Below are 16,608 nucleotides of genomic sequence, written 5' to 3'. Positions count from 1 at the left end.
TATGAATTTGTCCTAGAATATGGAATAAGAAATGGGTCTTTATTTTTGCGTCTTTCTGAGCATTTATCTGAAGTGATTTTGTATATATTTGTGTGCTCTGGTGTGTTTGTAGTTACTTTTTCTGTCCTAAAGTGTCTCTATATTTAGTGACTTATAAGAATGGTATTGCTTTACTGTGAATATTTGTTTGTTATAAATCGTACAAATACTCCTTCTTCCCTAGTGCTATTAGAGCATGGAATGGGTTGCCTGAGCTAGCCAGGAAAACCAGTGACTTGGCAGAATTTAAGTCATTGGTTAATATGCATGACTAAATGCATGACGCGTAGGACGTAATCATCTTCTTTTTTGAAGTAACGTCTGTATTATATAAGATAAGATAAGATACGGCCGCTATATTTTGCATCTGATTAAGTATTTGTTCGTTTCTTTGTTGTTATTTTTTTTGTTTTTGTGTTGTTTTTTTTAATTTTTTAATGAGTTGAAGGGTTCCAGAGAAGGCATATTCTAAGTATGGTGTCAGGTAGAGTAACACGTGAGTTGCATGCTCTTGTTTTATTTGTAAAACAAACAACAAAAAACTAATGCTTAGTTTGATTTTTTTTTTATTTTCTGCCATATGTAAATTCCATAATAATTTATTATTATTAATTATTATTTTTTATTAATTATAGTTTATTTATTATTTCTAAATATTTTGAGTTGTTGAGATGTAGAGCTGGTTGATGAAGGAGAAAGTAAGTACTTTTTATTTATTTTTCTTTTTTTTTTCTCTTTTAATAATTTGACATTGGTCTGGGTGGAAAGACGCACTCCAATTTGATGTCCATGTTCCATTCCACGTCAAACTAGATGCTCCTATCTTTGTATTGCAATTATTATTTTCCTCAAACATCAAGAAATTACACATTTGATTGCTGTGTTCTAATTAATTTTTTGTTGCTGTTTTCTGTTGAAGAGATTAAGTGATTGACTTTAAACAAATATTATTCTCGCTTTTATTTTAATTAGAATTTTATTTGTTTCGAATCTTCCGGATGTTTTGAAACCATGAATGGACGGAACAATGTTTTGAGGCAGATACAAAAGAAAATTGTGAACATCGACTTATTATTTGTGTTAAATGGACGTCAGTGTTATTGATTCTCTCTCTTTCTCTCTCTCCCATACATAGACATACGCACTCACAAGAACACACACACACACACACAAATAACACCAGAGACACGCGCACGTCTTGAGACTGTCGACTTTGATTGTAATTGTGTGAGTTTGACACTTGAGATTTGAAATGTTCCTTTTTATCTCCGACACCACTGACATCTTTAGACATGGGAACAAAATAAAGTAAAAAAAAACAATTGTAGCAGGAAAACATCAGAAGTCTGCATTGATTTGAGCAGGAACACACGTAGTTAGAACTTGTTAGCTTGTAAGTTGTACTCATTAAAATGTATTTCCAATATTGAAAGGTTCAAAAATTACTGTCGGAGTCGGAGTCGAGAGTAGCTGCGTAATAGTTAATAAATTACTCTTGTTCTCTCTCTTGTTTAAAAACCTGATATCAACTCTGTCTGTCTGTCTGTCTGGTAAAAAGTTTGTACACATTATTTCTCCGACACCCAATTTCGGATCTAACTGAAATTTCTCACAGTTATTTCTTTTACCTAACAAGACAAGAATCAAATAGGAGCATGTCTTTCCACCCAGAAAAATGTCAAAACGCAAAATACTTGGAGTTATAATAAATAAAAAACTGTAATGGAATCTCCAAATCGATGAAACTATCAAAAAATCAAACAAAGCATTAGGGTTTATTAAAAGAGAATTCTATAAATCAAATAAGAACATAAATTAAAATTTTATTAAACCTTGGTTAGGCCAATAATTGGAATATGCATCCCTCAACTCAAGAAAACATCAAGAAACTGGAACAGATACAAAATAGAGCAGTGAGATTCATTACAAACGAATATTCACATTTGACTAGAACAGTGATTCCCAGTGTGGTCTATCAATATAGACCCCCAGGGGTCTACGAAGACTTCCAAGGGGTCTACGAAAGTGAAAAAACAAATTGGGGGTCTATGAGATGTCAACGAGGGTCTAAGATAATTTATTTCATTTAAACAGCTCTTGACTTTAATTTTAACATCCCATTCATGTAACTCTTCGTAATAATATATAATATATACCTGAGTTCATCCTTTCAATATTTATCCTTCTATTCAAACGAAAAATTGTTGTATTTATTTTCAAAAATTATTTAAATAACTTAATTTTGTCTACGTGTAAGTAATGTGTAGTAAAAATAAATGTACACTGTATAGAGTTGATTATTTAGCATTGTTCATTCCTTCCTTATAAAACATGCCGAAGGCCTTTTTTTTTTATGACGATATGAAACTAAGTTAGCTGAAGGATCATCTGAGACAATGTCACCCTGATAAAATGATTTGAAAAGCTTTCAAACATTCTAAGATAAAGTTCAGAAGAGACCCACATCTTCGACAGCATATAGAGAAGATGATGGTTTGTGGGCTTCTTACAATTTCTGTTTACTTAAAGCAAAATAGGGTTGTAGTGGTTAAGCGCTTGGCTTCCAAACCTGGGGTCCTGGGTTCGAATCTTTGTGAATTTTGAATTTCAGAATTTTAGGCCTCCCCTCAGTCCACCCAGCTCTAATGGGTACCTGACTTAAGTTAGGAAAAGTAAAGATGGTTGGTCGTTGTGCTGTCCACGTGACACCCTGCTCGTTAACTGTTGGTCAAAGAAACATGATCTTAACATCATCACAAGGTCTGAAAGGGGAACTTTACTTTTTTATGACAAAATACGGAAAACACTAAATTCTAAAACATTGATTTTACCAGCCGTTGTAGTTTTAAAAACTGTTTTGCACAAACCTACACTGATATTCAAAGAATTGCTTTAAGCAACACTACAGTTCAATGACACGTCGGTGGCATGAATTATAAAATTAAAAGCCTATTATGTAATTCTTTGCACAAATGACATATATACAGTTTGGGATCAGCAGTGTCACAGGCTATGACAGGGTGTAGTGAGTATTGTTGCAAGGCAGGAGAGGTTTAAATTCAGTTTTACTTCTGCTAGGTGGGTAGTCAGCCAAGGCTAATGAGCCCTTTGTGCTTGACGCTCACTGGCTTCGCCCCTTCTCCTATTAGTGATAACATGTTTGTGGACTCAATATATGAGCAACACTTGAAAGATCAAGAAATACACCAACTTGAAAAAATTACTCTGGAATCCTCGATACACTATAATGAATCTCCACCCTGGGACGAAAGCCCTCTTCCTACTATAAGGACCATATTGAAAACATAAAAAGAAAATCTGATTACAGACCAACAGAGCTCAAGGAAATAGTGAACTGTTTTCTACATACCAATTACCCTAGCAATCAGTGGATCAGAGTTTACACGGATGGCTCATCCCATAAAGCCACCACAAATGGAGGAGCTGGAATACTTATCGAATGGCCAGATGGAGGAAAACTAGAAAAATCCTTTGCAACTGGAGAGCTCTCTGACAGTCACAGAGCAGAAAGGGAAGCACTAGCACTAGCTGCTACCATTCTAGCAAATCATCCAAGTTCCCCTCACAGTCAGATTGTCTTTCTAACAGACGCAAAAACAACCCTCCAAAGCCTGCAAACCTCTGATTCCCCTTATATTAAAAACCTCAGAACAGCACTCACAAAGCTCAACCACAACAGCAAAAAAACTGTCATTCAATGGATACCAGCTCACATACAACTAGCAGGAAATGAGAAGGCTGACACACTCGCCAAGAGTGGGAGAACAAACTCACAAGTAAACTCTGCTCTCTATCCAGAAGAAATGAAGAAATTAATTGTAGATAAAATAAATGAGAAATGGACGAGCTCCCATCCAAATCACAAGAAAGATGATGCTTACTATAAGCTATCCCGACAAGACCAACGTCTAATCTTTCGACTCAGGACCGGACACAACAGAATGCGACAACACATGTTCCAGAAGCTCAAAATTGGAACCAGTGAAATCTGCCCATGTGGAGTATCACCAGAAAATGCCGACCACGTCCTCCAAAACTGCTCTCTCTACCAAGAGGCCCGTATAAGACATTGGCCCCAAATCACCCCAATAGAAAGAAAACTATATGGAGAGCTCCCTGATTTGGAAACCACTGCGCAGTTCATCTCATGTTTTGGTCTAGTCATATGAACACTCCAACATAACAATGAGAACGATGAAGAAGAAAAATGTTCTTTGCGAAAACTTTATTAATTAATATTTAATGGTTGAAGCACTACTTCATAGAACAACAAATTCCTATTTGAAACATAACATCTGTAGCAACGGATGATAAACCAGCAAAAAGACATTTCCAGTTTGTTTGGTGATTCCAGCAGTACATATTAATTTTTATTTTAATTGGTTTCAATTTGAATTTTATCAATAAAAAAAGATAGAACTCTAGAACCTAGTATGTAGCTTTAAATTACTTTTTCAATTTTCAGCTCACTACAGATAGAAATTAGTTTTTAAAAAAATGTTGATGAATTTGAACAAAATTTAAACAGGGGGTCTACAGAAAACCAGAAAACATAGCAAGAGGTCTACGAGACAAAAAAGTTTGGGAACCACTGGACTAGAGAAACACCTTTAGTAAAATAACTAAATTTAGATAGCCTTCAGGAGAGAAGACTCAAAAGTAAAGTAGCAATTATACATAAAACACTGAACCATAATCTTCAAATACAAAAACAAATTCTAATAAAATACACAGAAAGACACAAAGATAAAGGCACATTCCTCGTTCCATATGCTAGGACAAATTTGTACAAATACTCCTTCTTCCCTAGTGCTATTAGAGCATGGAATGGGTTGCCTGAGCTAGCCAGGAAAACCAGTGACCTAGCAGAATTTAGGCCATTAGTTAAAATGCATGACTAGATGCATGACACTTAGGACGTAATCACACCGATGGCTCCACTATGCGTTATTACAAAAACCACTGGCAACCATCATAGTCTAATACTGATCAATGACTCGTACCCATCCTAACCTGGCACCTATCATGGTCTAACACTGATCAATGACTCGTACCCATCCTAACCTGGCACCTATCATGGTCTAACACTGATCAATGACTCGTACCCATCCTAGCCTGGCACCCATCATAGTCTAACACTGATCAATGACTCGTACCCATCCTAGCCTGGCACCTATCATGGTCTAACACTGATCAATGACTCGTACCCATCCTAGCCTGGCACCCATCATAGTCTAACACTGATCAATGACTCGTACCCATCCTAGCCTGGCACCCATCATAGTCTAACACTGATCAATGACTCGTACCCATCCTAGCCTGGCACCCATCATAGTCTAACACTGATCAATGACTCGTACCCATCCTAGCGTGGCACCTATCATGACACCATCCTATAATTTCCAGTCATTGAATATTACTTGTTTCTATCCATCATTGTAGAAAAGTATAAACGACTTAGTGTCTACATTCTGCTCGAACAAACAGAGTATTTATTTGCACAAAATAGAAATCAAAATTGGTTTCAACTAAATTACTGTAATTTTTATCGATTTCAGCATCCACAACGGGAAAAAAAAATTGCATGATATTTTTTTTTCGTTGTCCATGAGCGTGGTCGTTGTTCCAAACTGTTCTCTAAACATCTGATAGCAATGAATGTTTTCCATTTCCCACCCAAAAAAATAAAGACACACAGAATAAAGCAGATTGATGTTGATTCTCCGGGACAATGTCTCAATGCCCTAATTCTTCAGGAACAATTTAAAAAACTCATTCATGTGGAAAATAAGTCTAGAATTTTTTATCATATGTTCTAAATTTTTATTTAATTTTCTGTGTACGAAAAAAAAGGTAATGATCTAAGTCCTTGGAAAAGAAAAAGGAATTTTAATATTTTTTTTACATCCAAACCATTAATTTGTAGGTTTTTTGTTTTGTTTTTCTGAATACAAAGATCTATATAACAAATATACATGTCAGAATTTCTAAGTTTTCAGCGCCTTCGTTTGAAATGATGCAAGCTTATAACTTCATAGAGACAATAAAATAAAAAAAACGAATCCCGAATAAACAAGACATGTAACATCATCGGTTCCCGGTCATTTCATCCCCGGTGACTTCATCCCCGGTGACTTCTTCCCAGGTCACTTCATCCTAGGTCACTTCATCCTAGGTCACTTCATCCCCGGTCATTTCATTCCCGGTCACTTCATCCCCGGTCACTTCATCCCCGGTCACTTCATCCCCGCCACTTCATCCCAGGTCACTTCATCCCCGGTCACTTCATCCCAGGTCACTTCATCCCATGTCACTTCATCCCCGGTCACTTCATCCCATGTCACTTCATTCCCCGGTCATTTCATTCCCCGGTCACTTCATCCTAGGTCACTTCATCCTAGGTCACTTCATCCCCGGTCATTTCATTCCCGGCCACTTCATCCCCGGTCACTTCATCCCCGCCACTTCATCCCAGGTCACTTCATCCCCGCCACTTCATCCCAGGTCACTTCATCCCCGGTCACTTCATCCCCGCCACTTCATCCCCAGTCCTTTCCACCCCGCCACTTCATCCCAGGTCACTTCATCCCCGGTCATTTCATCCCAGGTCACTTCATCCCCGGTCACTTCATCCCCGGCCACTTCATCCCCGGCCACTTTATCCCCGGCCACTTCATCCCCGGTCACTTCATCCCCGGTCACTTCATTCCCCGGTCATTTCATTCACTGGTCACTTCATCACTGGTCATTTCATTCCAGGTCACTTCATCCCCGGTCATTTCATTCCCCGGTCACTTCATCACTGGTCATTTCATCCCCTGTTCTTTTCCTCATCTGATCATTGTATCTAACAAAGAGTCATTGTAACATCGTGAACTAAGCAATATTTTATATATTCATTTCTATTGACATGCCACAATACTATAGCGGTTATTGTGAGAAGGTGAAAGCACTGCCTAACAGTGACAAGTCTATAGCTCATGTATTGACTCCTCACCACCATTTTGTTTTCTTCACTGACGGAGAAAATTGACATTACACTATAGAAAAGATATCAATACTAGAGAGATACAGAGAGGAAAAAAAGAGAGAAAATGAGAGAGAGAGAAAGAGAGTGAAAGAAAAGTAACAAGTGAGTGATAGATAGGGAAACAGAAGAGAGAAAAAGAAAGGAAAAGAGAGCAAAAAGGAAAGATAGAGAAAGAGACTGGAAAAGAAAGAGAAAAGGAGAGAGAAAAAAGAGAAAGTTAAAGGCGGTATTGAAGTATACAATTGCTTATAAAAAAAAACTATTACCAAGACTAAACACGTGTATGGAATTGAATGATAACGTTCTTTCAAAGGGAATGAAGTGCGTGTGTATCAACAAATCAGATTATCTCTTAATTCTGTGTAAGAGTTCTCGACACTCAAAATATGGCATAGAGAAAACGTTTTAAAAATAGAAAACATATTTTACAAAAATAATTAGTTCATTCATTTCATTCGTTTTTACTGAAAATGTAGGCAGCGGCTAATATATATGTGTGAAGCAGAGTATTGGTAGTAACACAGAGAATCAGTCATAAGTAAGCCTAGTGGCGTAGCAAAGGTACCCGTAGGCCTGGACTCAGGAATATAACCTTTGACCTCATCGGTAAGCTGAGTTTGAATGAATCCAAATAGAGCCAACTTGACCTAATGTGAGTGAACATCTCCAAGAAAACAGGACACAAGATGGACAGAACGTCACGTGGTAAACGAGAACTAGACCATCAAACTTAGCGCCATTGGAAAAGTCAATGTCATCGGTCATGTCACTTTCTAGGAATCCGAGTCACATGCTGAATCTTCAGATATTCTAAATGTGTTTGTCACGATGAAAGCCACGTTTTATTTCACAATAAGAAAAGCAACCTACACAAGGGTAGGTAATCAACTTTCTATTTAAAATGAATATCATCCTATAGAGACAGTTGAGACAGTCTGATTCATCTACAAACAAATACATCTCTCCAGCTTTTCGTTCATCCAATTTAACCTAGTTCCTTACAGCTATTGTATAATAGGTCTATAGTATGAAGAAGAAATAACACATTTTATCACGATAAGTTCATTTCTATATACTGTTAAAAACAATAGTTGTTTTTTTACATTACAGTAACACCATAAGTAAAATCAGTAAATTTAGAGTTACTACAGTACCGCAGATCAAAAAGTAAAGCAGCAATAATACGTACTTTCTATTATATAACTTACAAATACAAAACACAAAACCTTATAAAACACTTAGAAAGACACATAGATAAAAGCACAGTTATGATTCCCTAGTCATCTGTCCCTCAACTTTCGTCCTAGAGGTGCTGTGACAGTTCGCGTGACAAATTCCCCAACTTTTCTTGGTCAGCAGCTGTTCTCAGCAGTACGTCCATTCGTTTACGTTGTCCAGACAGCTTCTCTTCAGACGACCTTTTTGTTTCCTGCTCCCTCACCTGTGCCTTGAAGGAGGACTTAAGACCCAGTATTGAGGAGGAGGGAAGAGTTCTTCCTTCTGTCCAGAGAGTTGACCAGTAAAGGTACAAACTCCTTAGTCGTCTTTTCCTGGTATCTGATACTGAGCATTTTTCTGTAGCATTTACTCTCAAACATGGGCGTAGCCGGGGGGGGGGGGTTTCTTGGGGTTCAAACGGAATTATGTGACTGATTTTTGCTTTCATTTTGTTTATTTTAGGTGAGATTTTAATACTAAATCATCACTTACCACAGCACAGCCGAGGGGGTTTTGAGTTAAAAACCCTCTACCACTGGGTTTTGAGTTTAAAACCCCCTACCAGGTGGTTTTGAAATTTAAAAAAAACCCTATCAGTGGGTTTTGAGATACAAATCCCTCTACCAGGGGGTTTTGAGTTTAAAACCCCCTACCAGGGGCTTTGAGTTTAAAACCCCCTACAGGTGGTTTTGAGTTTTAAACCCCCTACCAGAGGTTTTTGCAGTTAAATCCCCCTCTTCTATAAAACAAAACAAAAAAAAAATGCAAATAACAATCCCCAAATTCCAACAGCACAGTTAAGGAAGATTTTGATTTAAAAACCCCCTCCAAAATTTACGATAAACGCCCTCTTCAATACAAAAAAATCAAATTACACATTCAAAATTCTATGAGCGTAGCCAAAGGGGTTTTGAGTTTACCCCCCCCCCTCCAGTTGAGGTTTGAAGCTAAAAAGTACCTCTTCAATATAAAAAAAAAGCAAATTACACACTATAAAATCTATGAGCGTAGCCCAAAAAATTTTGAGTTGATGGCTTTTTCTTTAAAGTTTAAAACCCCAATATTATTTTAAAGCGAACTACAGTCACCAAATTCTATGATCGTAGCTAAATGGGGTTTTGAATTAAAAAAACGACAAAAAAAAACTCCAGAGATTTTTTAGTTTAAAACCCCTCAACAGATGATTTGACGAAAAAACTTCCCTTTTCGATATAAAATCTAAAGCGAAATACAGGCATGTAATTCCAAGAGCGTAGTCAAGAAAGGTTACAAATTTCTACCAGTGGCTTGGGCTCTATTAATAGGCCTAAAGTGTGAATAATCTTGTGCCGAAATTGAAAAACATTAAATGTGGCTCAACAAAAATGGCTAAGACAGATTTTAGGAGTCAGTTATAGAGATCGGGTCTAAATCAAAGAAATCATATGCCGAACTGTGAGTCGAATCCTTAGTAAGGTTGTGACAGAGCGTCGCATGAGGTTTGGCGGGACATGTTCTCCGACAAAATGAATTACGCAAAATAAGAGTTGCGGAAACAGCTTGCCGGAAAATGCGCCGAACGGCGCGAGAGGGTCTAAGTCAGTAAGAATAGCACATTAGGTTTTTGAAATAAAACTTTTTAATAGCAAGATAATGCACTGTAAATACCTCAGAATATGCATTTTGTTGGCTTTCAATACCAGAAAAAGTGCTCGGCGGCGTGGCTTTGCCCCGCGATGGGTTAGCACTGCTAGCTCCCCAGACCCCCTTGCTGGCAAGGGCGGGGAGTCTACAATAAACGTCTTCTGAAGGGTCAGAATGTAATAAAGATTAATTATGTACACACACACACATATATAATTTGTTACAGCGAGGGGGGGGGGAATCCCCCCCAGAACCCCCCCCCCCCCCAAAAAAAATCCTGGCTACGCCCATGCTCTCAAAGGCTTCAATTCTTCGTTCACCTACAGCGTTCATTGTCCAACTTTTAGGAGTAAGTAGATTACTATTAAAGAATACAGAATTAATTTTATTTGGAAGGTAGTTTCTCTTTAAGATTTTCCCAAGTTTGCTCATGGCGGCGGATGCCAAGCTAAAACAGGCTTTTATCTCTTTTTATTGAGCCTCCATCTCTTGTTATGTTTGACCCTAGGTATTTAAATGAGTCAACTTCTTCTAATGTTTGACCCTAGGTATTTAAATGAGTCAACTTCTTCTAATGTTTGACCCTAGGTATTTAAATGAGTCAACTTCTTCTAATGTTAAACCCTAGGTATTTAAATGAGTCAACTTCTTCTAATGTTTGACCCTAGGTATTTAAATGAGTCAACTTCTAATGTTTGACCCTAGGTATTTAAATGAGTCAACTTCTTCTAATGTTTGGCCATTCAACAGTATGCAACATCTCATACTATCTCCGCTACAGACTAGTATTTGGCTTTTATCAGCACTGATTTACATACCATCTGCTTTAGCTGCAGAATACCATTTCGAAGTACGATCTTGTAACTTCTTCAATAATGTCTATATCGTCTGCAAAGCTAGTTTTGTTGTCAAGCTAGGAGTAAATCCTTCTAGAGTTTCCATCGTGATAAGTGGGGAGAAAGGACTAACTGGGAGGTTTCCATGCTGCCTTAAGACGCTCAGCACACACTTAGCTCGAGTTGAGATTTGAGCTCGAGTACCCCCTTAATAGGTAGCCAAGCGGTTTACTTCACTCAGCCACACTGTGTGGTGCTCTTTTGCTAATGGAAAAAAAGATATAAGACCACTTTAGCTCTGTACGTGACATCATTTAGCTCTGTACGTGACATAATTTAGTTCTGTACATGACATCATTTAGCTCTGTACGTGACATCATTTAGTTCTGTACTCGACATCATTTAGCTCTGTACGTGACATCATTTAGTTCTGTGTGCGACATTATTTAGCTCTGTACGTGACATCATTTAGTTCTGTACGTGACATCATTTAGCTCTGTACGTGACATCATTTAGCTCTGTATGCGATATCATTTAGCTCTGTACGTGACATCATTTAGCTCTGTACGTGACATCATTTAGCTCTGTACGTGACATCATTTAGCTCTGTACGTGACATCATTTAGCTCTGTACGTGACAGCATTTAGATCTGTATGTGACATCATTTAGCTCTGTACGTGACATCATTTAGCTCTGTACGTGACATCATTTAGCTCTGTACGTGACATCATTTAGCTCTGTACGTGACATCATTTAGCTCTGTACGTGACATCATTTAGTTCTGTACGTTACATCATTTAGCTCTGTACGTGACATCATTTAGCTCTGTACGTGACATCATTTAGTTCTGTATGTGACATCATTTAGCTCTGTACGTGACATCATTTAGCTCTGTACGAGACATCATTTAGCTCTGTACGTGACATCATTTAATTCTGTATGCGACATCATTTAGCTCTGTACTAGATATCATTTAGCTCTGTACGTGACATCATTTAGCTCTGTACGTGACATCATTTAGTTCTGTACTCGACATCATTTAGCTCTGTACGTGACATCATTTAGTTCTGTATGCGACATCATTTAGCTCTGTACGTGACATCATTTAGTTATGTACGTGATACCATTTAGCTCTGTACGTGATATCATTTAGCTCTGTACGTGACATCATTTAGCTCTGTACGTGACATCATTTAGCTCTGTACGTGACATCATTTAGCTCTGTACGTGACATCATTTAGCTCTGTACGTGATATCATTTAGCTCTGTACGTGACATCATTTAGCTCTGTACGTGATATCATTTAGCTCTGTACGTGACATCATTTAGCTCTGTACGTGACATCATTTAGTTCTGTACGTGACATCATTTAGCTCTGTACGTGACATCATTTAGCTCTGTATGTGACATCATTTAGCTCTGTACGTGACATCATTTAGCTCTGTACGTGACATCATTTAGCTCTGTACGTGACATCATTTAGCTCTGTACGTGGCATCATTTAGCTCTGTACGTAACTTAGCTCTGTACGTGACATCATTTAGCTCTGTGCGTACTTTATTTAGCTCTGAATGCTACTTTATTTAGTTCTATACATTTCATTGTCATATTCATGTATTTATTTTATTGTAAAAAAATGTATAATTAAAAAATAAGATAACCTAGCCACACACACACCATTTCCTAACCAACAACACAAAATATTAACATATTAAATACTCTCATTTCCTATTGCGTTGTGATATTTTTGAAATGTAAAGAGATCAAATAAACTGGTGATCAAAACTTTGTTATATTTGCTTTCTATGATACAATAACCTTTTTTTCTAATTTTCAAATAGTCTATAAAGAAAATATTTTGTAAAAAAATAGGTCGCCTCACTCTGTAAATGTGTTTCACTGAAGTAATGGCCCATTGAATACAAAGGACAGACGGTGACATCGATCAAAATCAATAAAAAGATTTAAAATGACAGACAGACAGACAGACGAATCAAGTTAAAGTTTAAGGTCTTCTTGTGATCCAATGATATATGTCAATTACAATTTGAAGTCAAATAAATGTAAGAAGCATTAAGTCAATTTACCTTCAGATACAGTTGTTCATTTATCTATATACATGTTTCTAAACTGTAAGATTCAAGATAGTTGTTGGCTTTCTGTCCAACAGCTTCTAGTGGATACAAGAAATTAAGAAGTCACTTGATCGTTGTACTGTACACAAGGTACCATAGTAAAGCTCTGATAACTGAAATAGAGATAAAAATCAAAATAAATCCCTCTAAGTACAAGTCAACAATGAAAACAATACACTCCACGATACATTGTGCTTAGGACTAAATCAATTTCATTGGTTGGACTTATTCTTAAGATTTCCAGAATCTGACACTAATTTTAGCGTTGTCTCAATACTTCGATGCTTTAAATTTTGGTCTTTTTTTTTTTTTGCTTGACCAAATTGTATTGATTTAAAAATATTTCAGAAAATAAAATCTTAATCTTTTAAATTAAGGAAAAAAAAAAACAACTAGGTCACCAGGTAATGAAAGTTATAAGTTAAAAAAAAAGTCTACCGAAAAAAAACTGTAGCTCTAGGTTTGTAAGGAGAAAGCCCTGGCGGGGATGGAAGTAATCCTCTTCCAGTCATAAAGATCATCAAAACACGTAATATCTCGAGGCCATTGCGAGCGAACGTGGGTTTTTTTGATGTGGAGGTGACAAATGTATTCACCTTTACGCAATGACATTCAGGTAAGAAAGGGATTCCCCGCCACTCACACACGCACAAGCCGGTCAAGGACTTTGTGTAACAAGACATTGTGTTCGTGCTACGTAACGACCACATACACTTAGTCAGGTAGACGTTTTGGTTGTAGAGTTTTAGAAATCAGAAACAAAAGTGTCCATTGTCGACACTACTGACTTAGTATTGGTGTTCATATACTGACTTAGTATTGGTGTTCATATACTGACTTAGTATTGGTGTTCATATACTGACTTAGTATTGGTGTTCATATACTGACTTAGTATTGGTGTTCATATACTGACTTAGTATTGGTGTTCATATACTGACTTAGTATTGGTGTTCATATACTGACTTAGTATTGGTGTTCATATACTGACTTAGTATTGGTGTTCATATACTGACTTAGTATTGGTGTTCATATACTGACTTAGTATTGGTGTTCATATACTGACTTAGTATTGGTGTTCATATACTGACTTAGTATTGGTGTTCATATACTGACTTAGTATTGGTGTTCATATACTGACTTAGTATTGGTGTTCATATACTGACTTAGTATTGGTGTTCATATACTGACTTAGTATTGGTGTTCATATACTGACTTAGTATTGGTGTTCATATACTGACTTAGTACTGGTGTTCATATACTGACTTAGTATTGGTGTTCATATACTGACTTAGTACTGGTGTTCATATACTGACTTAGTATTGGTGTTCATATACTGACTTAGTATTGGTGTTCATATACTGACTTAGTATTGGTGTTCATATACTGACTTAGTGTTGGTGTTCATATACTGACTTAGTATTGGTGTTCATATACTGACTTAGTATTGGTGTTCATATACTGACTTAGTATTGGTGTTCATATACTGACTTAGTATTGGTGTTCATATACTGACTTAGTATTGGTGTTCATATACTGACTTAGTATTGGTGTTCATATACTGACTTAGTATTGGTGTTCATATACTGACTTAGTATTGGTGTTCATATACTGACTTAGTATTGGTGTTCATATACTGACTTAGTATTGGTGTTCATATACTGACTTAGTATTGGTGTTCATATACTGACTTAGTATTGGTGTTCATATACTGACTTAGTATTGGTGTTCATATACTGACTTAGTATTGGTGTTCATATACTGACTTAGTATTGGTGTTCATATACTGACTTAGTATTGGTGTTCATATACTGACTTAGTATTGGTGTTCATATACTGACTTAGTATTGGTGTTCATATACTGACTTAGTATTGGTGTTCATATACTGACTTAGTATTGGTGTTCATATACTGACTTAGTATTGGTGTTCATATACTGACTTAGTATTGGTGTTCATATACTGACTTAGTATTGGTGTTCATATACTGACTTAGTATTGGTGTTCATATACTGACTTAGTATTGGTGTTCATATACTGACTTAGTATTGGTGTTCATATACTGACTTAGTATTGGTGTTCATATACTGACTTAGTATTGGTGTTCATATACTGACTTAGTATTTGTGTTCATATAATATGTTAAGAAGGTCACATCCTATTCCGTAAACAGAAATAGAATAATATTATTTCATACTGTTTCAAATGTCCCCCTTCTATTTTCATATTTGTACACTCTTGAGTGATCTCAAACCTAGTTCAAACAATACAAACATTGGTAATACTTTTCAAAAGAAACTTACATTAAGTGTGATTTTAGTTATTGGTTTGAACCAGTCATGTAATATAATTTGTAATAGAGAGCTAAAATAACATTAATGAATCTGCTCGATTAGAGACTTTTATTTTTACCAATGGATTGGAATGTTTCCGTGATCGCTTTTTGAAACGCTTACAAAGAAACAAGAAAAAAAAACGTGTTAACTCAGACCCCTTAACTTATACCACCATATCTGTTAAGTTCGATTTGTCTCCTTTGTTCGACACCAAACAAAATAATTAATAAACAATATTTTAATTATCAAATAGGTTTTTTTTTATTGATTCTTGTTTTGTCAGGTATAAGAAATAATTAATAACGGTGCACAATTTCAACTTTACCTGATATTGGGTGTGGGAGAAATAACGTGTACAAATTTTTTTTAACAGACAGACAGACAGACAGAGTTACTATAAGCTTTGTGAAATGTGTCTGCTAATAAGGAGTGTCAATTGTTCATCTGAGAGCGATTTATTCTATAAACCTGTTATGGGACATTTCTGAGTGCTCTTTCTTTAGCCAGTTTGAACCTTTCTCTCACTTCCAATGACATTTTAAACAAAGACTGTCAATTATAGAAACAGATTGTGCAAAGTTTAAAACAGATAGTCAAGTCTTTGAAACAGATTGTGCAAAGTTTGAAACAGATAGTCAAGTCTTTGAAACAGATTGTGCAAAGTTTGAAACAGAAAGTCAAGTCTTTGAAACAGATTGTGCAAAGTTTGAAACAGATAGTCAAGTCTTTGAAACAGATTGTGCAAAATTTGAAACATAAAGTCAAGTCTTTGAAACAGATTGTGCAAAGTTTGAAACAGAAAGTCAAGTCTTTGAAACAGATTGTGCAAAGTTTGAAACAGATTGTGCAAAGTTTGAAACAGAAAGTCAAGTCTTTGAAACAGATTGTGCAAAGTTTGAAACAGATTGTGCAAAGTTTGAAACAGATTGTGCAAAGTTTGAAACAGAAAGTCAAGTCTTTGAAACAGATTATGCAAAGTTTGAAACAGAAAGTCAAGTCTTTGAAACAGATTGTGCAAAGTTTGAAACAGATTGTGCAAAGTTTGAAACAGATAGTCAAGTCTTTGAAACAGATTGTTCAAAGTTTGAAACATAAAGTCAAGTCTTTGAAACAGATTGTGCATAGTTTAAAACAGATAGTCAAGTCTTTGAAACAGATTGTGCAAAGTTTGAAACAGATAGTCAAGTCTTTGAAACAGATTGTGCAAAGTTTGAAACATAAAGTCAAGTCTTGGAAACAGATTGTGCAAAGTTTGAAACAGAAAGTCAATTCTTTGAAACAGATTGTGCAAAGTTTGAAACATAAAGTCAAGTCTTTGAAACAGATTGTGCAAAATTTAAAACAGAAAGTCAAGTCTTTGAAACAGATTGTGC

General features: G+C 36.3%; 1 protein-coding gene across 6 annotated transcripts in view; it reads right to left on the bottom strand.

The window, feature by feature from the left end:
• Positions 1-16,608, bottom strand: part of LOC106055105 (RYamide receptor-like) — a 217,814-nt gene that overhangs the window by 150,516 nt on the left and 50,690 nt on the right. For 5 of the 6 annotated variants that reach the window (XM_056020752.1, XM_056020750.1, XM_056020755.1 and 2 more), the window contains exon 2: positions 12,856-13,016. The exons of the other annotated variant lie outside the window; for it this stretch is intronic. The gene's annotated coding sequence lies outside the window, so the exon portion shown is untranslated. The remainder of the gene's footprint in view (positions 1-12,855; positions 13,017-16,608) is intronic. 6 annotated transcript variants of the gene reach the window in all.

This window comes from Biomphalaria glabrata, chromosome 2 (assembly GCF_947242115.1).
Source record: "Biomphalaria glabrata chromosome 2, xgBioGlab47.1, whole genome shotgun sequence".
In the NCBI taxonomy this organism is placed as follows: domain Eukaryota; kingdom Metazoa; phylum Mollusca; class Gastropoda; family Planorbidae; genus Biomphalaria; species Biomphalaria glabrata.
Note: the sequence above shows the minus strand (reverse complement) of the source record. Positions and strands in the feature narration are given on the sequence as shown.